The sequence below is a fragment of the Nicotiana sylvestris genome, chromosome 6 (genome assembly GCF_000393655.2).
Source record: "Nicotiana sylvestris chromosome 6, ASM39365v2, whole genome shotgun sequence".
NCBI lineage: Eukaryota > Viridiplantae > Streptophyta > Magnoliopsida > Solanales > Solanaceae > Nicotiana > Nicotiana sylvestris.
The window spans coordinates 123,975,970-123,986,368 of record NC_091062.1 but is presented as its reverse complement, the minus strand read 5'-3'; the positions used below and the strand labels follow the sequence as shown (position 1 = coordinate 123,986,368).

The window sequence follows — 10,399 nt, the reverse complement described above, 5'->3', positions numbered from 1 at the left end:
TAGCTACGTATAGACAATCGTCACCTCGTGCATACATATCCCCCGCAATTAGTGGCACATATTCAATTATTTCTCCTATGGGGATAATTCTCTCTTACAAGGTTAGAAAGGAGACTCACCTTGCCCCAATGCTTACTTCCAAATTCACTACAAGAAACTTGGCTTTTAACGACCACTTTTTAACGAAGGGACGTGAACTCGGTCGTTATAAGTACACTTTTAAAGAACAAAAATATATCCAGTCGTTAATGACGCATTTTAATTATACAATAACAAAAGAATAATATCCGGCTCATTAATATTAATATATACGGTCGTTAATGGCTATGACGAATTTGGCGAACATATCCAAAATAAAAAAGGGCCAACACTGTCCACTAAATTTTCAAGTCTTTTCTTTCACTCTATTCAAAGAACCCTAAGCCCCAAATTGCAACATAAGGATGGACAAACTCTATGCTACCACTGCCTTACTATTCAAAGAATCTTATGCCCCAAATTGCAACATATGGATGGCACAAACTCTCTGCTACCACTGTCTTGCTATCCTCCCTCTCCAATTGGTGCGCTCTCTCTCTCTCTCTCTCTGAGTGTGTAATGTGATTAATTGAAGTTCAATTTTACTTTGATTTCAACTCATTTGATTCCTATGGTTTTTTCACTGCTATAAATTTGTATTTTCTTCAATTTAGGATTCATAATAGAAGAAATATAGATAATTGAGAATTGTTGGGAAAGGATTTTATTGAGTATTAACATTGCAAAAATACGGATCCTTACTTCAGCCTGCACACTGATAAATATTTTATTGTGAACAATTGAATAAAGAAAGATAATCAAAAGAATATATGCAGATGTATATATAGATAGATTCTTATTTAATTCCTTTGCAGAACCTTATCTAATGTGATTATTAATGTTTAATTTCTTAAAGAAAGAGGAGGGGTTGAGAATGTGAAGTCGCCTGATGTTTTCTTGCAGTATTTGGTAACTTTTGGGATAGTGAAGGATGAGAATTTTGATTTGTATAGGAAACTTATTTGCGTCTGCTTGGAGGAAACAGAAGCCTAAATTGGATGTCTCTCTTGGAAATGGTGATAAAATGCCTAGTAATTTTTTTGTGTTATGTTATATTATTTTGTTCATATTATTGTTTTAGCTTGAGAAATAGGAGTAATTTCTCAAAAAACCTATGTGATTTTTTCCCATCTTTCCAAGAATTGATAAGCGTTACCCGGTTCCTATACTGGTGGAAGATAACAGTACCCGATGGAATAGTCGAGCTGCACGCAAAATGGCCCGGCACCACTGTCATAAAAAAATAGAGTACTTTGTCTTTCATAGTCTTATAATTTGATGAAATAAGGCTAATTTAAGAGAAATGCATAGTGAGGAACTAGCTTTTTTTTGGTGTGGTTTGTCTTTTGTTCAGGTGGAAAAGGTTAAGATGTCATAAGTAAAATTTTGGGGAATTTTACCTGTGCTTATGACTTTTGAGTAGGTCTACAGTTGAAATGTCTGGTTAATTTGGAAGTTTAGGTGCTTAGTGGCTTTGACTTGAGAGATCATTTTACTGTTTACCCTTTTTATTCATATCTGTGATTGAGTTAGTTATGGGATGTGTTCTTGGAGTTAAATTGGACTACTTTCTACTGATATCCGCTATAGGTATTTGAAAATCTTACTCAACTCCAATCTCTAGCTCCCTGTGGAAATCGATCCCGACCTTCTCGTGTAAAAGCTGCTTCGACCTTTCTTGCTACTTATTAGTAGTACAGGGTTAGCCTAGATCAGTCATCTCCTTGTTGTGGTGACTTAGTTTATATTTTTGTGCTCTAGTTTGGCTTATGTATTTTCCGAACAAAACATCTAAAACAAGTGCCGCTGTCTTAGCAGAGGAAACCTAATATTTTGAGGTCATTGTAAGCCACATGAAGTAGAAGGGACTTACATTGTTGCCATGCTTAGTGTGAAACTCTGTTTAGCATCGACACTTCCTTGTCCACGCATCCAACATCTTCTCATTTGATGTGTGTTTTCCTTGCTTCTACTATGGAAGTACAATATTTTTTTTGCAATAGGTAAAATTATCCCACTAGAAGTGGAAAATATTAATTTGTAGATGATATATTATTTATATAAAAATTTTCTTGGTTTGAAATATTAGAAACAAATTATATCTTGTGATTATGGCATAGTTGAAATGAACCGTGGAAGCAAAGGGGCACTAGATTAAACCTCATGCCCCAACAGTTCGGGGGATTTGTATCTATACCTGCTTTTGGGTCACGTTTTAACTTGTGCCCGCTTTACAAAAAAAATTGCAAGCGTACCCACTTTTTCGCGTAACTTCAGCATATGGGGCAAAATTAGCAAAGACAATCATGCAAAACTTCAGCATTCTAGTAGACGGGCCTGATGTAGCAAGTGTGCTGAACCAAGTGTGTTGAAGTTTTTGTTTGTAATTGCTGAACATAAGCATAGTAGCTGAAGTTTTTGTTTGTAATTACTAAACTTAAACATAGTAGCTGAAGTTTTGTTCTCTATTTGCTGAAGTTTTTGTTTGTAATTGCCTCTATTTGCTGAAGTTTTTGTTTGTAATTGGACTAAATAAGCTGAAGTGTTTTTGTCCTAGATTCATTAGTTTTGTCATTTAACTTCTTCAAAAACATCAGCAGAAGATGCTGAAGTTATTTAGTTCATTTATAAAAACTTCAGCACTAAATAAGCTAAAGTTTTTTTTGTCCTGGATAAGCTTTTTGTAATGACCCGACCAGATGTTTTGAGCTCTAGCGCGTCGTTCAGCAATTTGAGGCCATGAGCAGCTTCACTTCAGGTATTATGACTTGTGCACATGGTCAGAATTAAATTTCGAGAAGTTCGGAGTTGACTTGGAAAGAGAATTCTCATTTCGGAAGCTTTAAGTTAAAAGAATTGACTAAGGTTGGATTTTTGAGTAAACAACCTCGGAATCGAGATTCGAAGGTTCCAGCAGGTTCGTATGATGATTTCGGACTTGGGCGTATGTCCGGACTGGGTTTTGGAAGATCTGGGAACGTTTCAGCGCCTATTGTGGCAGTTAGCATTTTTGAAGAATCTCATAAGTTTGGATTGAAGTGCATTTCAGGGTTATCAATGTCCATTTGGGTTTCCGAGTCTGGGAATAGCTCCATATGGTGATTCTGGTGTTGGGAGCGTGATCGAAAGTGAATTCGGAGGTCCGTAGGTCATTATGGAGTCATTTGGCTAAAGATAGAAATTTGAAGGTTCTTGAGAAGTTTGATCGGAAGTGGTCTTTTTGATATCGGGGTCAGATTCCAATTCCAGAAGTTCGAGTAGGTCCGTAATGTCAAATATGACCTGTGTGCAAAATTTGAGATCAATCAAACGTGTTTTGATATGTTTTGGCATCGAATATAGAAGTTTAAAATTCTAAAGTTCATTAAGCTTGGATTGGAGGTCGATTCATGATTTTAGCATTGTTTGATATGATTTTAGGCCTCGAGCAAGTCCATTATATGTTTTGGGTGGTTGGTGTGATTGGACGGGGTCCCAGGGGCCTTGGGTGGATTCCGGATGGTTAACAGATCAAATGTGGAGTTTGAAGAAGGGCTTCAGTAGCTGGTATCTGGTGTAACCGCACCTGCGAGGCTGTGGCCACAGGTGCAGAGCCGCAGAAGCAGCCTGGGAGTCGCAAAAGCGGAAAGGGGCAGCCAAGGGAAGGACCACAAATGCGGGGTATTGGCTGCATCTGCGCAAGCGCAGAAGCGAGGCAGAGGACCGCAGAAGCGGTGATTGGCGCAGGTGCGATGAGGGCTCCGCAGATGCAGACTCGCAGAAGCGGCGAGGAGTCCGAAGGTGCGGAAGTCGCTAGACAGAATGGTTTAAAAATCGGGGTTGAGTTAATTTCACCTATTTTGCTCTACTTTAGGGCCATTTTAGAGCTTCTTGAGAGGGGCTTCTACCTAGCAACTTGGAAGTAAGTTAATCCTACCTATTTTGAGTTAAATACACTGATTATGTATAGATGTTAACATGGAAATTATTGGAAAACTTGGGGTTTAAGGGAAAACCTAGAAAATTAGAATTCTTGGATTTTGACCATAGCTTTGGGCATGAAATTAAGAGTAAATGGTATATTTGAGTTTGTGAGGTTATGGGTAAACTTTATCTTCGAAAAAATTTGGAATCCGGGCACGTGGTCCCGAGGACAATTTTGTCAACTTTTCGACCGGGGTTAGGAATTGTTATAAATTAGATTGTAATGAGTAATTGAACATATATTAGTGGATTTGCATAATTATTGGCTAGTTTTGGAGCATTTAGCATCGATTCGAGTCTTCGGAAGGGCGTGGAATGTCGGTTAGATCTTCGGGGCGAGGTGAGTCTCTTTTCTAACCTTGTGAGAGGGAATTGTCCCCATAGGTGAAATAATTGGTTATGTGCTCCTATTTGTGGGGACTACGTACACACGAGGTGATGAAAGTCCGTGCGTAGCTACTATTATGTGTAAGTCCGGGTAGTCTAGGATCCAAAAGCATGCTATACTTGGAATATTTGTAACCTTATTGATAGATGAATTTCTTAAATCCTATCGAATTGGTAAATGAATTTCTAAAAGGATTGAACTTCTTTTTTATAAAATTGTAAAAAGAGAATGGGCTTTTCCTTGGATAATTATTCCCTGATGACTTCTTGATTGACTGCCTATATGTGATTAATTTCGGAGAGGGCCGAACGCCTCGGTAGATTAAATAGATGCATCTATGGTTCACGTCATTCGCCCCTCTGGCAGTGCACAGTTTAAATATTGTTGGATCGGGTCGTACGTCCTTGGCATGATATGCGCATGCTTGTATTGCTTGCCTTGAGATTTATGGAGATTGATATTTTCTCTGCCTGAATTGAGATAATTGAAAATTAATAGATTATGAATCTGGAGATTTTTAATACAAAAAGGAACTTTTACCTGTTCGTGGCTTATTTGAAATTACTGTCGTTCTTGATAAATCCATGATTACTTGCATTAATAATATATTATTATTTGACCACTAGTAAGTGTTGAAGTCGACCTCTCGTCTCTACTTCTTCGAGATAAGATGGGATACTCACTGGATACACGTTGTTTTCGTACTCATACTGTACTTATTGTGCATTTTTGTTGCACAGGTTTGTGTGGCTAGTGGCTTAGTGGCATAGCAGCATGGTTGACACGGGGACTTAGGTGAGTTGCATTTATCGAGACGACCGCAACTAGCAGAGTCTCCTTCAGTGTATTGTATTTTATTTTCATTTCTCTCCGCTTGTATTCTGGACAGTCACTATATTTTATTTCATTCACTGGTAGATGCTCATGCACTTGTGACACCGGGTTCTGGGATGATCACGAGATTTTTCAGTAGTTAAGATTTTGTAAAGACATCCTCATTCATTCAATGGAGTTTATTATTTATTTGTTTAAAGGAAATGATTTCAGAATAAATAACATGAGAAATTGCTAGTAAATTATTGTTGGCTTGCCTGACAGTGGTGTCCGGTGCCATCACGACCCTTAGTGGATTTTTTGGGTCGTGACACTTTTTCAAAAACTTCAGCAGAAGATGCTGAAGTTATTTAGTTCATTTGTAAAAAATTCAACACTAAAAGCTGAAGTTTTTTGTCATGGATTCATTAGTTTTGTCATAAAACTTTTTCAAAAATTTCAGCAGAAGATGCTAAAGTTATTTAGTTCATTTGTAAAAACTTCAGCACTATATAAGCTGAAGTTTTTGAAAAAACTTTCTAACATACTAGATAAATAATTAGATTTCCAACATTATCTAAATCATAAATTTTGGAAACATCAAACGTGAAAAGAATAGAATTATCATTGTCTACTAACTTCCATAATTATTTATAATTTATTTTTAAATAATCTGATAAACATATTTATGACAATCATTCCATGAACTGAAGTTTCATAGCAGCTCCGACAGCAGCAGAAGAAAGAAGAAAGAAGAAGAAGAAGAAGAAGAAGAAGAAGAGGAGGAGGAGGAGGAGGAGGAGGAGAGAGGCAGAGGGAGAGGGAGGAGGAGGAGAAAGAGCTGAAGTTGTTTAAAAGTGGGTAAAAGTTAAAACTTTTAAAAAAAATAGGTATATGTTAAATGGAGGCGACCAAATAGGATGACCCGTGCAATTTCTACCAACAGTTCTAATTAGTGTACTATTTGTGAAGTACGGTGGATGAAATATTAATCCTTGGTCCTCCACTTTGTATTGGATCATTGAAAAAGAACACTATGGAGAGCATGTTGACAACATGATTTAAATCTAATCTTCCTAGGAGAGTACTTTTTGCTTATGTATACGAACCTACATTTAGGTATAATGGGTAGTAAGTTTAAGGATTCTTACAGTGAAGAAGAGGAAGAAGAGGAAGAGGAGGACGAGGAGGAGGAGGAGGAAGAGGAAGAGGAAGAGGCAGAGGGAGAGGGAGAGGGAGGAGGAGGAGGAGGAGGAGGAGGAGGAGGAGGAGGAGGAGAAAGGGCTGAAGTTGTTTAAAAGTGGGTAAAAGTTAAAACTTTTAAAAAAAATAGGTATATGTTAAATGGAGGCGACCAAATAGGATGACCCGTGCAATTTCTACCAACAGTTCTAATTAGTGTACTATTTGTGAAGTACGGTGGATGAAATATTAATCCTTGGTCCTCCACTTTGTATTGGATCATTGGAAAAGAACACTATGGAGAGCATTTTGACAACATGATTTAAATCTAATCTTCCTAGGAGAGTACTTTTTGCTTATGTATACGAACCTACATTTAGGTATAATGGGTAGTAAGTTTAAGGATTCTTACAGTACCTTATATGTGTTTAGTTGTTTATATTTGTCTATGTTACTCCAACAAATTATTTTTTGTATGTAAGATTACTGTTGTATCCTCTTCTTGTCTGCAGAAATGATTGAAGAATTAATCAGCTGAGGATAGCAAGTTGATGCCGTATATTTCACTTATGAAGTTGGGCTTACTGAAGTTGGACTCTCTTTCTGTTATCCTCTCCCTGCATGTGAATGCAGACAGGTTCAGTCATTATTTTTTTTGGATAAATATTGGGTGCTCAGTTTTGCCAAGTTTGCATATTTCTCTTTGTTCTTGGAGAGGGTCTAGATATAGTCCGAAGTGTTGCCCCAATCATTTGACTTAATGTTGCAAGAAATTTTAGTTTCTCTCATGCCATTTATGTCATTGAAGAAAGACTTAATTTGAACTTTTAGCATCAGCATGTTGACAGGTTTGGATTCTTCATTCTTTTTAACACTTGTGATTTCTTGTTAATTATATTTTAGCTTAGTTTAACACTTTATTAATTTGGTAATAAAATTGAAACGGCTGCTGCATAGAAACTAAGTATATATGTGTAGTTGTGTATTCTCATTTTAGTTACTTGTCCTCTTTGAGATTTATCCTTGTTTTTATGCTCTAAGAGGAAGTATATCATAGGTTTGAAATAGGAAAATTATTAGAACTGCAGCAACTTTCCTTGCATTTCAGTTTCTTTCAAGGTTAGATTACTAAAGGTGATGGGAAGTCGCTTAAAATTGCAGGCTCTCTTACAACCATTTTTGGAATACTAATTTGATGTCGATTTTTTAGTTCTGTTCTAGTTGGAATTCTAACTGGAACACTTTAATAGGCAAGTAAGTTTCTATCAACTACATGAAGATTATTTCTAAATGAATTTAGTCATATCTTGTATCATTGAATTGAAGGAAACATGGATTACTAAGTTGTTCCACATTTTTCTCAGCATTGATCATTTATGATCCTTTCTATTTATCTTGGGATTTTGTACTTAGTTTTTGTTGCGCTTCTTTATTATTTAAACAGTAGCCAGATTATCAATCTTTCTCTGCATTAAAATTTTAGAACTTTTCTGGCTTGAAATCTAAATTTCATCATACTTGAACATAAAAGATAAACTTCTTAAAACTATTCATTGGCGGCATCCGTTTAATCAAACAAAATTTACGCCAATTGTTTAGTTGATTTGGTGATTAAATTATTCCTTTAATTTCTAAATAAAATAGCTAGTATGAGTTTTTTCACTAAAGTGACATGACTTCTTCTTTTAACAGACCAGGAACTTGAAGTCTGAAGAAACTATGCTTGAATAATGTGCGGAGCAAGTTGAAGCACAATAGAGTTTTTGTTCTTTTAGCAGTGGTTTAAAGATTTTGTCATTTGTACATTGTGCTACAGTTCTAGTGTCTGTTTTTAGGAGTTGATAAAAATAGTGTCATGCAATTTGAATGGGTATATTTATAGACATTGTGATCCTTCGGTTCTTTAAAATGAACAATGAAATTTTGTTGAGTATGAATTTTAATTATTTGGTATATTTTTAGATGCGTGGTTGATGTATATATGTGTGTGAGAAAACATATGGTAATGATTATTATTGGATAACTACACGAAAAAATATAAATTGGTGTTAATTATATTTATTAAAATTTCACATCAACGAAAGGAAATGTGGTCTTTAAAACTCTTTAACAACATGATTATCAAATAGTTACATGTACATTAGCGAAGGGAAATTTTGCAATTTGCGAAGGGAACACCGGTCGCTAAATAGGAACAACAATGGGAAGTTTTCTGGTTGTTAAAGGAATTACGACCGGATTCTAATCTGGTCGTTAACTTTTAACGACGGAGCCTTTAGCGACCGGCGACGACCGGATTTTATTTGGGTGTTATTGACTTATAGCGACTGGATTTGAACTTTTAATGGCTGGATTTCCCTTCGCTAAAAGCCAATTTTCTTGTAGTGATTCAAGAATGCGCTCAAACCATCAAATCGGAGCCGAACGATCTAAAACTATTCAAATGGGGTAAGAACTAGTCTATATATGCTCAAGAGTTCATATTCTAACTAATAAAATAATTTTCCAACTCTAAATGAAAGGTTTTCAAAATTCATCCACGAGCCCACGGGCCCGGATTCCGAAAATTTTCGAAGAAAGTTGTTACCCATAACCTTAGGATCAAGAATATATAATTTCTACTACATTCTATAATAAATTTCGTGGTTAAATCTCATTTTTTTTATCAAAACCCTAGGTTTTACTCTAAACCCATAATTTATACTAATTTACATGCTTTAATCTACCCATGAACTATGTATTAAACTCACATTAAGTAGAAATTACTTACCTCACAAAGCTAGGTTGAAATCCCCCCTTTTGAAGTTCCCAAATCGCCCAAGAATGAAGTGAAATGTATCAAAAATGACAAACTCCCGTATTAAATGAAGGCCTCTGCCTTCAGTGATTTCCGCACCTGCGATGCATTGACCGCATCTGCGATCTCGCTTCTGTGGGAGATTGTCCGCTTCTACGGAAATGGGCCGGGGCAGCTGGGGCCGCATCTGCGATCGGGTGACCGCTCCTGAGGTTCCGTTTCTACGGAAGAGGAGCCGCATTTGCGGAACCTGGGCTCCTCCCCTTGGGCTGCATCTGCGATGCTTCAGCCGCTTCTACGGGCTCGCACCTGCGTCTGGCCGACCGCAGGTGTGGTTATCACACAACTGGAGCTTCAGCTCCTTCTCAAATTTTCAACTTAGCTCGAGCCTCGTCCGATTGACGCTCGGGGCCCCGGGGGCATTGCCCGAACATACCGACAAGTTTGGAATCATAAAACGGACTCGCTCGAACCCTCGGAACACCCAAAACAACATTAAAACTAAGAATAACACCCTAAAACCAATTGAATCAAACTTATGAACTTCAAGTAAACATACTTATACTACTCGGAATGATACCAAATTTTATGTGCAAGTCTTAAATGATATTATGGAACTATTCCCGGTATAGCAATTTCGTTCGGACCTCGATATCACAAAAACCCGCTCCAAACCAAATTTAAAGAACTTTAAAATTCTTAAGGAATCAACTTTCACTATTAGGTGCCAAAACGCTCCCGGTTCATCCAAAATCCGATCCGGACATACGTCCAAGTCTGAAATCATCATACGAACCTGTTGGATCCTTCAAATCCCAATTATGAGGTCGTTTACTCGAAATGTTGATCGAAGTCAAACTTAGCCTTTTAAGCCAACCTTAAGGAACCAAGTGTTCCGATTTGAACCCAAACTCTTCCAAATCCCGAAAAACCATCCCCGCAAGCCATAAATCAGTAAAAGCAAGTACATGATGTCTTATTTTGGGAAACGGGGTTCTAGAAAGCAAAACGACCAGACGGGTCGTTATAAAAAGTCAACACCCAAATTGTAGAAAATGATGTTTGTGTATCGAGTCAAATATCGAATTAATATTATATCACCAAACTATTAGAAATTCGGCAAAAATTGACCAAGAAAAATCGACCAACTTTGGTCAGTCAAAAAACCGACCAAAGTT

The 10,399-nt window shown here is 37.0% G+C and overlaps 1 long non-coding RNA gene across 5 annotated transcripts; it reads left to right on the top strand.

Annotated features, from left to right (window-relative positions):
* The first annotated feature begins 354 nt into the window (after positions 1-354).
* LOC104232057 (uncharacterized) lies at positions 355-8,375 on the top strand. Of its 5 annotated transcripts, none has more exons than XR_712241.2 (4): positions 355-563; positions 5,170-5,224; positions 6,937-7,061; positions 8,117-8,375. It is a non-coding gene; the product is annotated as an uncharacterized lncRNA (long non-coding RNA). The 5 variants fall into 5 exon arrangements; XR_011400217.1 differs by having other exon boundaries at positions 7,586-8,375; XR_011400219.1 differs by having other exon boundaries at positions 6,937-7,674.
* The last annotated feature ends 2,024 nt before the right edge of the window (positions 8,376-10,399 follow it).